The sequence below is a fragment of the Ailuropoda melanoleuca genome, chromosome 1, assembly GCF_002007445.2.
Source record: "Ailuropoda melanoleuca isolate Jingjing chromosome 1, ASM200744v2, whole genome shotgun sequence".
In the NCBI taxonomy this organism is placed as follows: domain Eukaryota; kingdom Metazoa; phylum Chordata; class Mammalia; order Carnivora; family Ursidae; genus Ailuropoda; species Ailuropoda melanoleuca.
Window position 1 is genome coordinate 115,520,361 of NC_048218.1, and position 20,958 is coordinate 115,541,318.

Genomic DNA, 20,958 nt, shown 5'->3' on the forward strand with positions numbered 1-20,958 from the left:
ATATAAAGTAATGGGGCCATGGAAGAGTTCGAGTTTTATTCTAAGACCCATAGGTTTTAAGCAGAGGAAACACTAATCAGGTTGATGTGTTTTAAACTGATCATTCTGGCCGTTGAGTGGAGAGAGTATTATCCAAAGTCAGCAACTGAGACAGAAGCAAGGGGATCCCAATGCTGTGTTTCAAGCACCAGATGAGGGCAGCTTGGTCTGAAAGAGAATCAATGTGGGTAAAAGGTGCACATGAATTTAGGGTGTGTCTTTAAGGTGGATGTTTTGGGGCATCCTAATGCAACAAATGATAACATTAAGAAAGAAGAATCCAAGAGTCTTAACTTATTGGTTCCAAAATTTGCATGATGACAGTGCCTTTTATTGAGATGGAAAACATTAATAGAGATCATAACTGGAGATATTGAGGGTTCTAAGTTGGTCATGTTTTCTCAATGCACTCATTTGTTATCCCAGTGAAATTGTCACCTGTGCAGTTGAAAACATGAGTCTGGCACTCAGTGGAGAGTTTGAAGTCAGAGAAATCAATGTGGAAGTCGTGAACACATAAGCCCACTGATGTACATGGTGCTTAAACCCAGGGGCTATAGGAGTTCACCAAGCAGAAAGCATAGACAGAGAAGAAGGTTATGGATGAGGCTTGTCATGCTCTGATGTTTAAAGGGCAAAAGAAAGGAAAGGGAGAGAGAGGAACCCTGGGAAAACACGGCCACGGAGGTGGGAGACAAGTCAGAAACAGTAGGGACACTGAGGGGAGAGCTTTAGAAGGTGGAATTTTTCATCCACATCGGCTGCCGCTAAGAAGTTAAGAGACATTTCATTACTGACTGAAATGAGGAATCCTTTTAGAGTGTTGAAGGTAAAGCCTGAATTAATTTGGAAGATGTTAGAAGGAGTGGATGTGGAGGCAGGGTCTGGAGAAGCCATTTGGTAGATATTCTGTTGTGAAGTAGAGCAGGCAAATGGGAATGTGGGAGAGAGTTTTACTTTGTTCTGAAATTTATTTTGAGAAAGGGTAGGAGATCATCCATTCTGATGGCTGAGTAATATTCCATTGTATACATGGACCACATCTTCCTCCTCCATTCATCTGTTGAAGGTCATCTCGGTTCCTTCCACAGTTTAGCTATTGTGGACACTGCTTTTATGAACATTGGGGTGCATATGGCCCTTTTTTCACTACATCTGTATCTTTGGGGTTAATACCCAGTAGTGCAATTGCTAGGTCATAGGGTGAATGAACTGGAGGAGAGTATGCTAAGCGACATCAGTTAAGCAGAGAAAGACAATTATCATATGGTGTCACTTATTTGTGGAACATAAGGAATACCATGGAGGACATTAGGAAAAGGAAGGGGAAAATGAAGGGAAAAAACAGAGGGGGAGATGAACCATCAGAGACTATGGACTCCAGGAAACAAACTGAGGGTTTTAGAGGGGAGGGTGGTGGGGCGATGGGCTAGCCCGGTAAAGGGTATTAAAGAGGGCACTTATTGCATGGAGCACTGGGTGTTATATGCAAACAATGAATCATGGAACATTACATCAAAAACTAATGATGTACTGTATGGGGACTAACATAACATAATAAAGCAATAGGAAATATATTCAGCAGTAAAGGGATCTTTGGGAGGATCAAGAGGAATGGACTGCTAAGTGGTTGTGGGGGGTGGGGTGGCTCTCAGATACTTGATCCTCAATCACAGCAGGGTCTGGGGGCAGCAGCTGTGGTGTGGAGTGGACCAGGGAGGGGGGTCTGGGACCCTGGGGAACATCTGTTCTCCATCTTCCACTCTACCAGGGAAGTACAAAGCAATCTCTGTGAGAGAGGACAGGAGGGAAATGTTCGAGGTTTGACAAAACCGCTGAGTACGGGAAACAGAATTCTCCATTGGGGGAAAGGGAAAAACTTAGAGAATGTAGTAGAATTATGAGAAAAATATCAAATGTTCATTTCAGGGTTGGGTTCTTTAAACAAAATGGGAAACCAGGAAAAATGATTCATTAATCCTTTTCAGATTTTATTTTACCTGAGCTAATATACAAATGAGGATTGAGTCCACTATTGGTTTTAACCATTGCATTTTAACCAATATTCTAATAATATAGTCCAAAAGAATTTGATAAAGAGAGAGGAAGCAAAGGAGTTAAGGTGTGTACTAGACAGGGTTCTCCTGAGAATCAGAACCAATACGAGAGAGAGTGGGGGGGGAGCATTTGTACTCACCTGTGGAGACACAGAGAGAGAGAGAGAGAGAGAGAGAGGTTGATTGATTATAAAGAGTTGGCCCAGGGAGCCTGGGTGGCTCAGTAGGTTAAGCATCTGCCTCTTGCTTTCCTCTCAGGTCATGATCTCAGGGTCGTGAGATTTGAGCCCCCCATAGGGCTCCATGCTCAGCTCAGAGTCTGCTTGAGATGCTCTCTCCCTCTCCCCCACCCCTCCCACTCATGCTCTCTCTGTCTCAGTCTCTAAAATAAATAAATAAATCTTTAAGGAAGAAAAAAAAGGAATTGGCTCATGTGATTATGAGGTCTGCAAAGTCACAAGGAGAGTTGAGTGTTAAGTTCCAGTCCAAGTCTGAAGTCAGGAGAAGACAAATGTCCCTGGGGTGGGGGACAGTCAGACAGGGAGAGAAGTAGTTCTTCATCAGACTTTTTGTTCTATCCCAGGATTCCAAGGGATTGGTTCAGCCTCCTCCACATTGGGGAGGGCCATCTCCTTTATGCTGTCTGACAATTCAAATGTTAAGCGCATCCAGAAGGATCTTCACAGACACACCCAGAAATAAAGTTTAACCCAATATCTGGGGACCCTGTCACCCAGTCAAGTTGTCATATACAGCTAGCCCTGAGAGGGTGTTTCTAAAGGAGTAATTTTAATGTGGATTTTAGAATCAAACTTGTTAAGAGAGAATTTGATGAGAGAGGGACCTAGGTAATGAGAACTCCGGGGAAAACTATTGGACTCTTAATGACAGGTGTCAGAGGTGTGACACCTAGAGTCCTAGAGGAGGTCAAGAAACTTGGTGGATGGAGGGTAAAGGGGCTACGAATAGTGACCAGAACAAGGCTAAGGGGGAAGATCATGAGGAAGGAATTCAAATTTTCATGAGGGCAAGGAAGGTAGTCCATGGCTTCTAATGTTATGAGTTTCAAAGTAGTGGGGATTTTTAAAGGAGCAAAGAGAAATCATAGTGTGGGAGGAGCACACATGAGCAGGAGTGCCCCGTTTGCTGGTGCACCCCATGAGCGTCTGGAAACGTGGGGGAAGGAGAGGCGTTGTTTCCAGCTGAGGGGCAGCACGTGCACGATCAACAGGGGAAAGAAGGTAATGAGATCTCAGCTGTGTGGGGATTTTCTAAAGTCTCATCATGAGTTTCCAGAGGCTTGGGCACACAGGATGAGAAGGAGCTAGGACCTTGGAAGCTTGGCAAGAGATTCCTGATGGGGTTTTCACAGCAGTGCCTCAGAGCAATGTGGTCTATCAGTCAAGTTACAGGACGGACTATTACTCTGAAATGTATAAACAGAGTTACCAAGAGCACAGAGACTCTATTCCTGTGAACCAGCTTCACAGGGACCTACAGCGACGGATGACCAGCCGAAGCAAAGTGAGGCTTCTGCCCTCGCATCACGGAGGCCCAGCAGTACGGGACATGAAAAGACAAGGAGTCCCTGGGGCAGAGCAGAGATTGCTAAAGCAGATGGGTAAACATTTAATATATGATAATGCTAACATTTAAAATCTGTGTGAAAATAATGAACTACTAGAAACAGTGAATTGCAATTATCAGCTTTCTAGTTGGGAAATAGAACACAGCTCTCTATTTCTCATGCAAAACATAAATGTAAACATCAAAACTACAAAATAGTTGAAAATTTGAAGGATATATGCTTTTCCCAAGAGTAAATGAATTAAAGTTTAATTACACACAATGTTAAAAGCCTTCTACCAATCTCCTCCTTTGGCATTCTTAAGAAGGCTAAAAACCCAAAACCAAAACAGAAAGTTTGTAATAGCTAATATTTTAAAGACCTAACCTGTAATAGAAAATATTTCAAAGGCAAGTGACAGGGCTGGAGGCTACATCGATAACCCACATAGCAGGGTTCCATTATTCCACAAATACAAGGAATCACTAAATATCGAGAGAGAGAAAGAGAGAGAGAGAGACAGAGAGAGAGAGAGACAGAGAGAAAGAGAGAGAGAGAAAGAAAGAAAGAAGAAAGAAGGAAAGAAGAAAGTGGAATTAATAAAAATGTAACTAGACAGCTCATATAAGAAAGAAATCAAAATATTAATAAATATATACATAATATTCAATGTGTCCTAATTATTTGGAGAAATTTATATATCTATGTCTATATCTGTATCTGTATCTATACCTGTACCTACCTATCCATGCATGGTATTTATACCCATCATAGCCAAAAAAAAAAAAAGGTATCCATCGTTGGCAAGATTGTAGGAAAAATAATCTCATGTTAATTTAGTAAATTAATGAGACTGATAGTCTATAAATTCTCATTAGTGTAACTTGGTAATTATTCTTTTATTTTGGCATTTCATTTAATTTTAATAAATTATGAAATATTCTGTAAAGATATGAGCCATGAAATAGGTAATAGCATAGCTTTGAGATCTAGTCACAAAAACAAATAAGTAAACAAGAAAAAGTCCACCTGGGCGGCTCCGTTGGTTAAGCATCTGCCTTCGGCTTAGGTCCTGATCCCAGAGTCCTGGGATCGAGCCCCACGTTGGGCACCCCCCTGAGGGGAGTCTGCTTCTCCCTCTCCCTCTGCAGTTTCTCCTGATGTGCTCACTGCCTCAATCTCTGTCAAGTAAATAAAATCTTTTTAAAAAAGTAAACAAGAGAAAAAGAAGAAAAACAAAAAGGATAGGCACTTTATAACGTAGGCATTGGCACAAAAATGTATAACATGGAACATAAACGGTCAAAGCCAATAGGAAGGTTGCAATTTGAAAGAACTTGATTCAATAACCTACATGTGAACCCCAAGGACTTGTTTTCTCCCCACTATTTATTCCCAGGTCCTCTGGTTTTTCCCAAGTCCACATGGTACTTTTAGCATCAATCTATGATGGTCCAGGCAAAGAAAAGTGCCAAAGAAATGAACGGAAGGAAAAGGTGGAGTTAGGAGACCTGTCTCGAGCTAAACACCTAATTCTTTTACTCCTAAACTCCACTCCCCCAGTCCCTGTCTGCTATGGTGTCAAAGATTAAGGCGTTTCCTTTCAAATGAGAAGAGGTACAGTATTATTTTACTGCAGACTATCTAAAATTTCATAAAGTATTACTTAAAACAATGCAGCTTGGAATGTGCGTGTGTATGTATACATATACATTATAATATATGCACATGCACGTGTACATATGCATACACGTTATGCACATATGTGTATGTATATGAGTGTCTGCGTGTGTGTGTGTCGTGTGTGTATGTTTGTGTGTCGTGTGTGTATGTAAAATTGTGTGTAGAGGAATCACGAAAATAACATACTGTTTAAACTTTTTTTTTTTAAGATGTTATTTATTTATTTGAGAAAAAGAGGAAGAGCGAGCACATGAGCGAGCACATGAGCAGGGGAAGATGGAAAAGGGGGATCATGACCCCAGCTGAGGGCAGGCACCTCACTGACTGAGCCACAAGGCGCCACTATTGTTTAAATCTCTAATCTCTTTGCCTATGTATTTGTCAGTTTTTTGGTGAGAACTACAGGTTTGTCTTTGCACTAGAATCTGCTGATAGTTCTGCATCAACCGCAAGACAGCATCATTATTTTCTATTGTGGTTTCTGTAGGGTGAAGCCAGAACTTAGGTATTTGCAAACAGTATGAGTGATGGCATGAGCACACATTACTTGCAGATTTCCCCTGGTGTTTCACAGATAGCTCACTCATACTTACTTTAGGAGAGCTGTTTTGGACAACTCAAGTCATTCCAAATTATTAGATTCAAAGAACCAACAGCTCTCTTTCTGCACTTATACTTCATCATTTTATGAAATGAGTAGATGAATTATGTGAGTGTAAATTTGTTGTAGACTGATTTGGTAATACATTCAAATGAATTTATGGTAAAAATGTAATTAAATTGACCAAAGTATTAGTGTACTGAGAAATATATAAAAAGAGCCTATAGCAAAGGAGAATTGAGTGCTAGTCGTGTACCTGCATTCTTATATATATATATATATATATGTATAAATAAACTCTGACATTTACATGCATATGCAGATAGCATGTTTTTGAAATTCATGTATACACAAATACAGAGTGTTCTTGATACAGGTATGTACATGCTTACTATATATAGCAATATGTATTATAAGCATACATACACATACGTGCATTCAAGAATAAATATAGACTGTAAGTGCATTAACACATTAGAGTAATAACAAATTTCAGCTCATCAGGTTGTAAATGGATAGTCCAAGCTACAGATTTAAATTAGCTCATTAAGGAAGAATATTTACAGAGAGGTAAGGTATGCTGTGATCAGAAAAAAAATAAAAGTAAAAAAAGTCAGTATAGACAAAATAAGGCTCCAGTGATTATTTATAGTTCTGGACAAAGAATGGATAACAATATTTCATAAAGAAAATTTAACATCCAAATCTAAAAATTTATTTTGAATTTTCTTTGGATTTTACTTGTTTGCTAAAACCAAATATTCCTCAAATATTTAATGTTTAAGAAAAAATAATATTAAAATCAACAAACCCAGGGAAAAAAATCTCAATTTTTATTACGGTTTTAATTCAGAATTGGCTTAATTGTCATGTTTTTAATTTTTCTAACTCAAATGATAAGATGATGGTATCCTGCATATATTTATTAGAATACTCAATCATTCCACTGGTGACCATAGAGCAAACCTCAATATTACTTATGTCCTAAATAGGCACATTTTTGTGGTAGTATTTTACTTTCCAGGAAGGTGCCTATCTTTCTTTCTTTTTTTTTCTTTTTTTGGCAGAATTTTTAAATCCCAGCTTTATCATTCTCTAGAAAAACAAAAGTTCTAAAAACAAAACAAAACATTATTATACTTTAGAAAAATGTAAAAACAGTTCATATCAAGAATTACTTCTTTCACATGTACTTAAAATATGATGTTTTTAATTAAATATATGACATTTTTCTAAGAGATTGTGAAATTATATTGAATAGCAAAAGTAATAAAAATCACTTAAGCAATTATCACCCTCAACATTTCCTGATTTTGGAAAATAATAATTATGATAATAGCTCACATCACAGGCTTACCATCTTATGCTATACTCAATTAAATATTTTTTATTAAACTTTCAAAAGAGGGATATTTAAGTAATATAGTAAAATGATTGGAACATATTATTTTTGAAGGTACGATTTAATTTAACTCAACGGTCTTTTTATAGAATATCACCTTGCTTTCCTTGAGTTTCTGNACAGAGCAGCAAGTCACAACCGATACAAAGACTTTAAAGAGAAATGGCATCATTAAAATCATATCTGTCAATAATCTCTATCAATCTAAATGGCTTAAACTCTCCCATAAAACGCCACAGGGTTGCAGATTGGATAAAAAGACATGACCCATCCATTTGCTGTCTACAAGAGACTCATTTTGAACCCAAAGATGCATTCAGACTTAGAGTAAGGGGATGGAGTACCATCTTCCACGCAAATGGACCTCAAAAGAAAGCTGGAGTAGCAATTCTCATATCAGATAGACTGGATTTTAAACTAGAGGCCATAGAGAGAGATACAGAAGGGCACTATATTATTCTTAAAGGAAGTATTCAACAAGTGGATATGACAATTATTAATATATATGCCCCCAACAGGGGAGCAGCAAGATACACAAGCCAACTCTTAACCAAAATAAAGAGACATATAGATAAGAACACAGTAATAGTAGGGGACCTCAACACCCCACTATCAGAAATAGACAGAACACCCTGGCAAAAACTAAGCAAAGAATCAAAGGCTTTGAATGCCATACTCGACGAGTTGGACCTCATAGATATATATAGAACACTACACCCCAGAACCAAAGAATACTCATTCTATTCAAATGCCCATGGAACATTCTCAAGAATAGATCATGCTCTGGGACACAAAACAGGTCTCAGCCAATACCAAAAGATTGAAATTATCCCCTGCATATTCTCAGACCACAACGCTCTGAAATTGGAACTCAACCACAAGGAAAAACCTGGAAGAAACTCAAACACTTGGAGGCTAAGAACCATCCTGCTCAAGAATGACTCGATAAACCAGGAAATCAAAAAACAAATTAAACAATTTATGGAGACCAACGAGAATGAATACACAACGGTCCAAAACCTATGGGATACTGCAAAGGCAGTCCTAAGGGGGAAATACATAGCCATCCAAGCCTCACTCAAAAGAATAGAAAAATCTAAAATGCAGTTTCTATATTCTCACCTCAAGAAACTGGAACAGCAACAGAGGGACAGGCCTAACCCACTGACAAGGAAGGAGTTGACCAAGATTAGAGCAGAAATCAATGAATTAGAGACCAGAACCACAGTAGAGCAGATCAACAGGACTAGAAGCTGGTTCTTTGAGAGAATCCATAAAATTGATAGACCACTGGCAAAACTTGTCCAAAAACAAAGAGAAAGGACTGAGATTATTAAAATTATGACTGAAAAGGGAGAGGTCACGACCAGCACCATTGAAATTGCAAGGATTATTAGAAACTTTTATCAACAGCTATATGCCAAAAAACTAAACAATCTGGAAGAGATGGAGGCCTTCCTGGAAACCTATAAACTACCAAGACTGAAACAGGAAGAAATAGATTTCTTAAATAGGCCAATTAACTATGAAGAAATTGAGTCAGTGATAAACAACCTTCCAAATAATAAAACTCCAGGCCCAGACGGTTTTCCTGGGGAATTCTACCAAACATTCAAAGAAGAAATAATACCTATTCTCCTAAAGCTATTTCAAAAAATAGAAACAGAAGGAAAGCTACCAAACTCATTCTATGAGGCTAATATTACCTTGATCCCCAAACCAGGCAAAGACCCCCTCAAAAAGGAGAATTACAGACCGATTTCTCTAATGAATATGGATGCCAAAATCCTCAACAAGATCCTTGCTAATAGAATCCAACAGTACATTAAAAGGATTATCCATCATGACCAAGTGGGATTCATACCTGGGATGCAAGCATGGTTCAACACTCGCAAATCAATCAATGTGATACATCATATCAACAAGAAAAGACTCAAGAACCATATGATCCTCTCAATTGATGCAGAAAAAGCATTTGACAAAATACAGCATCCTTTCCTGATTAAAACCCTTCAGAGTGTAGGAATAGAGGGTACATTTCTCAATCTCATAAAAGCCATCTATGAAAAGCCTACTGCAAGCATTATTCTCAATGGGGAAAAGCTGGAAGCCTTTCCCTTAAGATCAGGAACACGACAAGGATGCCCACTCTCGCCACTATTATTCAACATAGTACTAGAAGTCCTTGCAACAGCAATCAGAAGACAAAAAGGGATCAAAGGTATCCAAATCGGCAAAGAAGAAGTCAAACTGTCTCTCTTTGCAGATGACATGATACTCTATATGGAAAACCCAAAGGAATCCACTCCCAAACTATTAGAAGTTATAGAACAATTCAGTAAGGTGGCAGGATACAAAATCAATGCCCAGAAATCAGTTGCATTTCTATACACGAATAACGAGACTGAAGAAAGAGAAATTAGGGAATCCATCCCATTTACAATAACACCAAAAACCATGCGTTACCTTGGAATTAACTTAACCAGAGACGTAAAGGACCTATATGCTAGAAACTATAGATCACTTTTGAAAGATATTGAGGAAGACATAAAAAGATGGAAAAATATTCCATGCTCATGGATTGGAAGAATTAACATAGTTAAAATGTCCATACTACCCAGAGCAATCTACACTTTCAATGCTATCCCGATCAAAATACCGAGGACATTTTTCAAAGAACTGGAACAAATAGTCCTTAAATTTGTATGGAACCAGAAAAGGCCCCGAATCTCCAAGGAACTGTTGAAAAGGAAAAACAAAGCTGGGGGCATCACAATGCCGGATTTCGAGCTGTACTACAAAGCTGTGATCACAAAGACAGCATGGTACTGGCACAAAAACAGACACATCGACCAATGGAACAGAATAGAGAACCCAGAAATGGACCCTCGGCTCTTTGGGCAACTAATCTTTGATAAAGCAGGAAAAAACATCCGGTGGAAAAAAGACAGTCTCTTCAATAAATGGTGCTGGGAAAATTGGACAGCTACATGCAAAAGAATGAAACTTGACCACTCTCTCACACCATACACAAAAATAAACTCCAAATGGATGAAAGACCTCAATGTGAGACAGGAATCCATCAAAATTCTAGAGGAGAACATAGGCAACAACTTCTATGACATCGGCCAGAGCAACCTTTTTCACGACACATCTCCAAAGGCAAGAGAAATAAAAGATAAAATGAACTTATGGGACTTTATCAGGATAAAGAGCTTCTGCACAGCCAAGGAAACAGTCAAAAAAACTAAGAGACAGCCCACGGAATGGGAGAATATATTTGCAAAGGACACCACAGATAAAGGACTGGTATCCAAGATCTACAAAGAACTTCTCAAACTCAATACACGAGAAACAAATAAACAAATCATAAAATGGGCAGAAGATATGAACAGACACTTTTCCAATGAAGACATACAAATGGCTAACAGACACATGAAAAAATGTTCAAAATCATTAGCCATCAGGGAAATTCAAATCAAAACCACACTGAGATACCACCTTACGCCAGTTAGAATGGCAAAGATAGACAAGGCAAGAAACAACAATTGTTGGAGAGGATGTGGAGAAAGGGGATCCCTCCTACATTGTTGGTGGGAATGCAAGTTGGTACAGCCACTCTGGAAAACAGTGTGGAGGTCCCTTAAAAAGTTAAAAATTGAACTACCCTATGACCCAGCCATTGCACTACTGGGTGTTTACCCCAAAGATACAGACGTAGTAAAGAGAAGGGCCATATGCACCCCAATGTTCATAGCTGCATTGTCCACAATAGCCAAATCATGGAAGGAGCCGAGATGCCCTTCAACAGATGACTGGATTAAGAAGCTGTGGTCCATATATACAATGGAATATTACTCAGCTATCAGAAAGAACGAATTCTCAACATTTGCTGCAACATGGACGGCACTGGAGGAGATAATGCTAAGTGAAATAAGTCAAGCAGAGAAAGACAATTATCATATGATTTCTCTCATCTATGGAACATAAGAACTAGGAGGATCGGTAGGGGAAGAAAGGGATAAAGAAAAGGGGGGTAATCAGAGGGGGGAATGAAACATGAGAGACTATGGACTGTGAGAGGCAAACTGAGGACTTCAGAGGGGAGGGGGTGGGGGAAGGGGATAGCCTGGTGATGGGTAGTAGGGAGGGCACGTATTGCATGGTGCACTGGGTGTTATACGCAACTAATGAAAGCATCAAACTTTACATCGGAATCTGGGGATGTACTGTATGGTGATTAACACAATATAATAAAATAAAATTAAAAAAAAATCGTTAAGGGAGTAGATCCTAAAAGCAATCATCACAAGATTAAACAAAACAAACAAAAACCCCACAAAAAACCCTAATTTTTGGGGGGTTATCTATGTGAGCTAATGGATGGTGATAAACTTACTGTGGTAACCATTTCACAATATATGAAAGTCAAGTCATTATACTATAAGCCTTAAACTTATACAGAGCTGTATGTCAATTATATCTCAATAAAACTAAAAAACAAAGCAAACAGAAAATTGGTGCTCAGGCTCAAACTGCCTTTGGCAAAAACAAGGTGGAGCATTACATTAGAAAGAACATCAGACTGTCCCAGTAGTAGACGTGATGCTGGGAAGAAGGTTGGATTTTCTAGGGAAAATTAATTTTGGAATGGAATTTATTTGGAATTTATTTTGGAAAGAGGGGAAAAGTGAATGAATGAAGAGATCTGTCTTTAGGTCTTTATTTCCGGCTTCCATTGCCAATTTTCCAATAGAAGGAGATTCAGTTCCCATTTTTAATCTAATTGCAGTGATATTTCTGTCACTTACAGATACCTTTTGAGAATTGTTTCATTCCTGGTTTTCAGGTATTTTTTGTTTGTTATAAATCTTTAAATGGGGTACCTGTGTAACTCAAAATGCTCTGTGAAACTTTCAAGGTGTATGTTGATTTAAAGTTTGAAATTATGTCTTTAGTTATAAAATATTTAAAAATATTTAAAAAAAGCTTATTAAAAACTGACAAGGCACTAAATCACAATGGATGTTATTCAAATTCCAGAACTGTATCATATCTACATTATTTTTATTATATGCTAAACTTGTTAGGATATGAGGACTTTCACCGATAGAACATGTGTAACAGAAGTGTGGAAAATGTAAGGACAGCAATGGTGTCCATGATATTGCAAGATTTTAATTCAGGTTTAGCTCTGAGCTCCCCGAATGTTAAAATGGGAAGGGAAATTTAGAAAATGGCTTTCAAATTCTGCACTCCATCTGTCCTTCAGCTTAAAGTCGATTTTGGAGTTTACAAATTTGGGGCATCTCCCCCCACGTCCCCACCCAGGGCTTTCTGATCTAGCAGAGAAAGCAAGAATCAATGGAAGCCACATGAAATTTTGTTTCATTCTGACAGGTTTGGATCCTAACTCTGACCTCATTAGTTATGGACATGTTTATAAGGCTCAATTGTTTTACTAGAAATAAATAACAACAGAATAAGTTTAAGGAAGTATAATTCTAATACCAGAAGGTTTATTAATATTTGTCGCTTGTTCATTATATATGAGGTGATGTGTCAGGCGTTCATCACAACTTACCAGTAGAGTATTCCCTCAATTTTTCATTTTTCCAGGAAAGGCAGTTTTTCTCAGGTAAGAGAATAATTTTGGAACCATGTGGACATCAGCTCTGGGCCTGGCAACACTAAGCACCACACAGCAATGACTCCCACAGGACATTTGACACAAGGTTTGAGAAGGGATACCTTCTTCTCCTTCCTCTCTTTCAAGATACCATAAGATTTAACTCCAAAATATGTCAAATCAGAAGAAAGTCACATTATGCCACTTTTTCACAGAATTAATAGAACAGAAAAATGAGATATTATGCTCAAGTTAGTAAAGGTATCTGATTTTTTTTTAATTTTCTCTTAAGGAAAATCTAATTTTTGTTGTCTAATGGCCATATAGATGGATCCAATAACATTGTCCTTTCAGAGGGTATTTATATCCATGATAAACTAATATTCTCCCATATGATGGAGGCCACTAGATAATACTGAAGGTTTTCCCTGATTACCTATTAATCCTAATAAGGTTAATTTATACATTGACAAAAGACTTTGACTTCACATCAAACATATCTTGAACAGAGAAATAGTCTTTGAAAGCATGGTTCTCGGTGTGTGTGTGTTTGCATGTGTGTGAATTTAATGAACTGAAAAATGCTCACATCCTAGACATGCTCCACTGACCATGTTATAGGTTCTATGATGGTGTCTTTTATTATTCATTTGGATATGTGTTATCTTCTCTGTGAGCACAGACTTTAAAGTATTGTAACTAAAACTGATGTGTTGATATTGATATATGACTCATGCATCAAAATGTCCGATAACAGAAATGTGCACAGAAGTCTCCAGGAAGTCACATAAAGAAGATTAAGGGACTTTTAGTTTGCTAATTTTGGAAGAGAGGGAAATATAAACATACATTTTACAAACACTAACGAGTCAAGGAGTTTTTAACATACGGCAATGGAGGAGTTTAGCAATTGGATCTGATGCTTTACATCAGAACATAAAGCCCAGCACCCAGTCGGGCAGGTGGATTTAGTTGTGATGAGTCCCTGCAGACAATTTAGAGGCTGTCCCTGCCCCACCAATGACCCAGTTCACTCGCTGACATTCCTGGAACATAGCCATGAGTTCCTAGCACAGCTTGGCAGCTGAGAGCAGTATAATGAGGGTTCATTTTCACGTCAACTGCAATTTTTCCAGCATCAGTATTTCTTGCAATCCTACTGCTGATTCCTACCACAATTACGAGACTATGTAGAGAGGATTTCCTCCAAGGGAGGAAGTTACTGAGTACTTTGAGATACACCTCCCATCTCCCTAATTTCTTATATATATATACATATGCTAATCTTCTAGTAAATCCATTGGAAGTGTTAATAGTAAAGGAAATACAAAAGCAAAGTAAATGGGATAGACTTTTAAGGTATGCTGTTTTGTATAAGGGAATTGCATGTGGGCAAGAAACTGCTATTTTATACCTCCTTTATGTCACTGACCTACTCATCTGCTGCTGTGTTTCTTCTGATGTCAGACTGCAACAACTTCACTGGCCAACAATAAATCTCTCCTATTAATTGGGTATGTTTAGGTGCAGCTAAAATATCTGTCTCTTATCCTAATAGTCTCAATTTGGGGAAATTTTACAAGAAACTTTTTTGAGAAAATAAGGAAAGACTTTGATACTCAGCATTTCTCGTCTAAGAGATTATCTTAAGTAACTAACCAGGTAAGGGCACAAACGTGTTAGGAATGTCTAAATAAGGAATGGTGAGTGGATAAGATTAAATACTGCAGGGGCACCAGGGTGGCACAGTCGGTCAAGCACTGGGCCCTTGGTTTCAGCTCAGATCATGATCTCCAGGGTTGTGAGATTGAGCCCCAAATGGGGCTTTGTGCTCAGTATGAAGTCTGCTTAAGACGCTCTGTCTCTCTTTCCCTCTATCCTTCCCCCACTCTGTCTCTGAAATAAATAAATAAATAAATAAATAAATAAATAGATGTCTTTAAAAAAGAGATTAAATGCTACATAACATAAAATATGATTATATGTAGCAATGCTTACAGGAAATATGTCAACAACATACTGAAAGGTAAGAAAGGTAGTCTATAAATTATCATGTATTAAGTCTTTATAATTGTTAAAATTGTATATTTTTATACAAGCATAGTGATAGAAATTGGAATGATATTCACCAAAGTGTTAAGCTTGCAAATAGAATTATGAGTGGTTTTTAAGAGTCCTTTTTTATATACTTAATGTACTATTAGAATTATAATGAAAATATATTAGTTTCATGATCAAAAACATTAGAGCAATTTTCATTCTTCAAAGACAAAAAAAGACATTAAGAAAATAGAAGTTACATAAGGGAGGGGCGCCTGGGTGGCACAGCGGTTAGGCGTCTGCCTTCGGCTCAGGGCGTGATCCTGGCGTTATGGGATCGAGCCACGTCAGGCTCCTCAGCTATGAGCCTGCTTCTTCCTCTCCCACTCCCCCTGCTTGTGTTCCCTCTCTCGCTGGCTGTCTCTATCTCTGTCTAATAAATAAATAAAAAATCTTTAAAAAAAAAAAGNAAAAAAAAAAAAAAAAAAAAAAAAAAAAAAAAAAAAAAAGAAGTTACATAAGGGAAATAAGTATAAAAAGATACCATGGACCATATAAAGTATGATCTTTATAGTCTCTCATTTTATATAACATTTTTTAAAATTAAGAAAATATGCATTATCTAATTTACAAAAGGATGCTTTATTTTTAAACCCAATGCTTAATATAAGGATATTTTGGCTTTCCACAGCATTTTAATATGCTTATCTCAATAGCTTAATAAAATGTCTTGGAAACCCCTTACCTGTGGTACATTTATACTTCAATATTATCTTCACATTTCACATGTGCAAATTAGAACAGGTGAAAGAATTGTAGATTAGAATGTCAAATGGGCTAGTGATAATATCCTATATGGTGCATTGTCTCTGTTAATATCTTAATTACTTATGCAAAATAAAGCTCTGAAATATGTTCAGTAGCATAAGTGGTTCTTCAGCGTTAGTGTGTATGAGAATCAGCAAGGGAGTACATTAAGATACTGTTTTCTGGGTTCCACTCTGAGACAGTGAATTAATAAATCGAGAAGACCCTGTAATCTACAATTAGGGCACCATCCTCAGGTAATTTTAAGGCAGAAATTCAGAAATTAAACTTTGTGAAATGTTGCTCTATAGATTAATATATGGTTCCTTTCTTGAATGCATCCACAAAGAAATATATATATATATATATATATATTTATTATTTTTTAAAGATTTTATTTATTTGTCAGAGAAAAAGAGAGCACGCACAAGCAGGGGGACCAGCAGGCAGAGGGAGAAGTAGGCTTTCCACTGAGCAGGGAGTCTGATGTGGGACTCGATCCCAGGACCCTGGGATCATGACCTGAGCCAAAGCAGCCACTTAACCCACTCAGCCACCCAGGCATCCCAAGAAATTGTTTTTTTAAATCACATATAAAGTAACATTTTCTTTCCTAGTATATATTATGAGCAAGACATTGTGTGGGACACTGCAAGGAATACAAGGGAAAAGTGCCAACTCTCTAAATGACTAGTACATTACTCTGTATAATTTATAGATTTATATTTATTTATAGACACTCTAAGTCTGTAGAGATAAAATAGATTATAAAATCAATGTCATGAAAATTAAGAGATTGGTTAGTTCCATCTGATTAGGAAATAGTGGCCCCATGGAAGCAGGGACACAATGATATTAGGGAGGTTGGATTAAGCTTTGTTGAAGAGATAAAGAAAGTGAAGAAAAATGTAGAGATTAGAATTTCAGGATGGGTGTGGGAATTGGATGTAGTCTGTTACGTCTATATTTGGAGAACGGGCTTAACTGTGACTTTTGGAATCTAAAGAACTTTGCAATACTCAAGAATGTCAACTTTATAGTTTAAAAAATGTGGACATAGCTATTTCTTAACAGGCAGGTGAAAGATTCAGTGCTGTGTTTTAGGAGGAAATTTCCCTTAGCCATGTGCACACTGGGCTGGGAAATGGGAAAAGAGGATAGCACAAGCGTAATGGTGGTGGTGAGTTCGGGAACACACAAGGAAAATAAACACTGGAACTCAGTTCTGAAGTAAAGTTGAAGCGTGTTGTGATTTATTAAATGTGAAAAGCATAAAGATATGGGGATAGAAATATACTCTGAAGTTTCTATCTTAAGTTTTAGAAAATATGCACATGTCCTTAATGCGGGCAAGGGAGCCTTAAGGGGAGTTGGAGGCATGATGGTAAGAGCACTGACGTGCCGCGTGGTGACCTAACGCCTTTGTCACCTACTGCTGCTCTATCGTGTGTAATTGAGGAATATTTCATTATTCAAGACCCAAGCTGAAGGATCCTCCCCTCTACAGAACTGTTTTCAGTCTTGTGTTTCTAGATTGAGAAGCTGTTTATCAGTGTGGTCAACAGAGCAGAAACACACTCTGTAATAAACCATATTAAAGAAGATACCATGTAGTGGATACGGAAGCTTTGCATACTCTCAAAATCACCCTACAGAATATTAGTCTCTTTGCAGAAACTAGAGAAGTGAAAAATAAGAGGCAGGGTTATTTTGTAGTTTCTCTATCCTAAATAGAAAAACACAAATTATATATGTATACACTTATGAAAGCATACTGTTGAATTCCCATTTTCTGAAAAGTAGAAGATGGCTGTGAAGATTTTTTTCCCATTTTTTAACTTTTTTTATATTGCTGTGACTTTAATGTCAATATTCAATAAAGCACCTTCTGGTGCTTTTGATATGAAAATGTGATTGCTATTGAACATTAAACAAGGGATGCTGGTAATTTTATGACAATTATGTATTAACTTTCCATACCCAAACAATGGTAATCAAATCTCACGCTTGAGAACTTGAGCTGATTGTCATAGGGAGAAGCATCCTGCCACCAGTGCGTAATTATAGAGGAACATTAATGGGATATTTCACCTTCCTTTGAAGGGTAGGGCTAAGTCATTGTAATGGATATAAAGCAGCTATGGGCTGATGTAGCTTATCAAATCGTGTGCTCAGATGTATTTGCATTATATTCCATTTAAATGCCGTGTATTATAATTCAGTTACATTTCCATGTTTAAGGAAATGAGCTTGATACTCCCATCTGCTACAGGGTATATGGGTCTTCTGAGAATAGAAAAGAAAGAACTACTCTTGTATGCCATTTCACATTTCCTTGGAGTGAGACTGATTCTCATTTGTATAGGATTCTAAGCAAAATTTCTGCTTTTATTACTTTTTTCTCACCTTTCATACCAATAGAATTCTTGAACCTATCGCACTGGAGAGAAGGACCTCTTCTATGGTCCAGAAAATGGGTCAAATGCTGCAGAGACACAGTGTATATGTGAAAAGTGTGTAGGAATCAACACCATACAATTCAGAGGTTACCATGGAATTTATTTTCATAATGTAACAAAAATAAAACATGCAAGAAAAAGTTTACCAGTGTTTGGTCTGCATTTTAAATGTTTCTGTGAGTTTTGTGTGCATGCATACTTATGATTATAATAGGTCACAAAAACTGGCACCGTACCCAAACAAAGCAACAGGTATTTTTACATTTCGCTTTGGAAGTAATTTTGCCAGGGGAGATTTCAACTTGTGAGTAAAAGGATGATTGCATAATGCACATATGCTTTAGCTCTTAAAAAAAAAAAAAAGTAAAAAAATAAAAATATATCTGTATAGGTACAAAAGTATATCTCTGTAAATTAGGTTTTTTTTTATGAACCCAGGTGATTCCAAGGTTAAGCAGACCAGAGGGGACCAGTACATTGGTATTAGCAGTCATTATAATTGGCAGCTCTTGAAGACCATATTCAGTCCTTAGAGAGTAATTATCAGGATACATCTGAGCTCTAATTTTAGCAAAGGAATTTAGAAACTTTAATATGAATAATGATGATTATAGCTAACATTTAAGAATTTGCAATGCATCACATGCTTTATATACCTTATCTCACTTAATAAAATCATCCTATGGGATAACTGTTATTTTTACCAATTCTACAGCTGTGAAAGCTGAGACTCACAGAGAAATAAGAAATTTGATGAAGTTCATTGTATGTGACCAGGACTCAACTACAAGTTTGTCTAACTCACTGGTATGATGCAAAAGGACTAAAAAGTAGCTCTCAAAAGGAAGGTCATTTTTTGTAGGCCTTTGCCAATGTCCATGGTGTAAATACCTTTACCATGACCAATGCAGAGTAAAGAACTAAGTAAAATCTACTCTCATAAACTTTGAGTGCGTCCTTACACACCATTGAACTTTGACTCCAAAACCCATTATTTTCACTTAAGTTATACTGTAAGTCATAAATAAAATGAGAGAAAAGACAGAAACAGCAAAAGAAACAAAAAGGTAAACTTTTTTAGTGGGATTCTGACAAAGTTTCTCTTCTTACCAATCACGTTGAGGAGTTCTTTTCAGATCTTACATCTAGCCAAAGACTCATCATCCTAGAGGAACTTTCCAATAAAATTGACTATTTTCAATTTAGGACGAGCCTCAATGCTTTGGAATTAATATATAGGACAAACACACCCATTTATTACCGATCAACACAATATGGGAGATAGAAGAGTAGGTGAGTCAAAAAGAAAGGAATTAAAAGCTCAAGAAACTCTTCCTAGAAAAGCTACCAACGATTGAGTGAGGAATGTCTAAGAGGGATGAAAAGGTGATATTTAACTGACGTCTCCTACTTCTTGGTGACCCTTTATGTTGGTTAGACCATTAAATTTTCAAAATAGAATTTAAGGTACATATTATTATGGTGCTGAATTTATAGATAAGCAAAATAAGGATTACGGTTTATGCTAGGAAATTAGCAGAGGCCAACTCCACCTCAGCTTTGCCTTAATCTTCTGTATTTTGGACTGTTCCCCTCGGTCCAAAAAAAAACAATCTGTCCAGTTTGTATCCACGCTTTACATACTCCCACATCTACTTCTTTATGGACACTGTTTATGTTTTTTACATCTCGATGCAACTTGGTCCAAGGTTTATTTAAGGTAATTTCCGTTCTTTTTCAAAAGAAACCTGTGTTATAGGATTCTCTTATTTTCCAATTAATTAGATGAGTACAAAGTACATGGAGAATATAAATTATATTTATTAAATGATTGGTTTTTCTCCACTCTGGTCATCATTCCCTCATAGTCGTAAAAGAAATTAACTTTTTCAAATACAAATTTCTGTTTTCACAATAGTGTATTCTTACTGTAACATCTGTAACAACATGCTCCCATTTGTCAAGAGAAATCTCAGTCTCCTATGCCTGACTTCACCACTTTTTTTTTAAGATTTATTTATTTATTTATTTATTTATTTGAGGTGGGGGGAGGAGGAGCAGAAGGAGAGGAGAGACTCTCAAGCAGAGTGCAAACCCCGAAGATGGGCTTGATCTTAGGAACCCATGATCATGACCTGAACAGAAACCAAGAGTTGGATGCTTAACCAACTGAGCTACTCAGCTGCCCCACTGGCTTCATCACTTTTAACTTTCTTTTTCTTTCTCTCCATCCCCACCCTCAACCTTAGAGCCTGTAAATATGTAGAGAACACATGCTAAATAAATGGTTGTCACCTGGTCGATATGAGACTTTGGTGATTAGATATTGAAGAGAGGGATGGAAAAACTATTAAAAATGCAGTGTATTTTAATGGAATCACAGAATATGCTTTGGCAGGAAAATGGAGAATGACTATTTTAAACTTTTCATTGAATATGGAGGAAATTGAGAACAGAGAACATTTATTCTTGCTGGAAATTAATTTTAGGAATATATTGCAAAGAATTAAAAACCTTAAGCAGTAACTTTTAAAAGGAATCACAAATACACATAAATATGAAAAGTACATTTTTCTGAGGTTACATATATTTTGGGACAAAATGAGACCACAATCTAATATCTGAAATGTATTAAGACTTTATTGTGTGCCAGACAAAGGGCGAGTACTTTCCA

The 20,958-nt window shown here is 37.2% G+C and overlaps 1 pseudogene; it reads left to right on the forward strand.

Annotated features, from left to right (window-relative positions):
- Nucleotides 1-3,527: 3,527 nt before the first annotated feature.
- The window catches only part of LOC100464835, a 104,572-nt pseudogene continuing 87,141 nt past the window's right edge, over nt 3,528-20,958 (forward strand).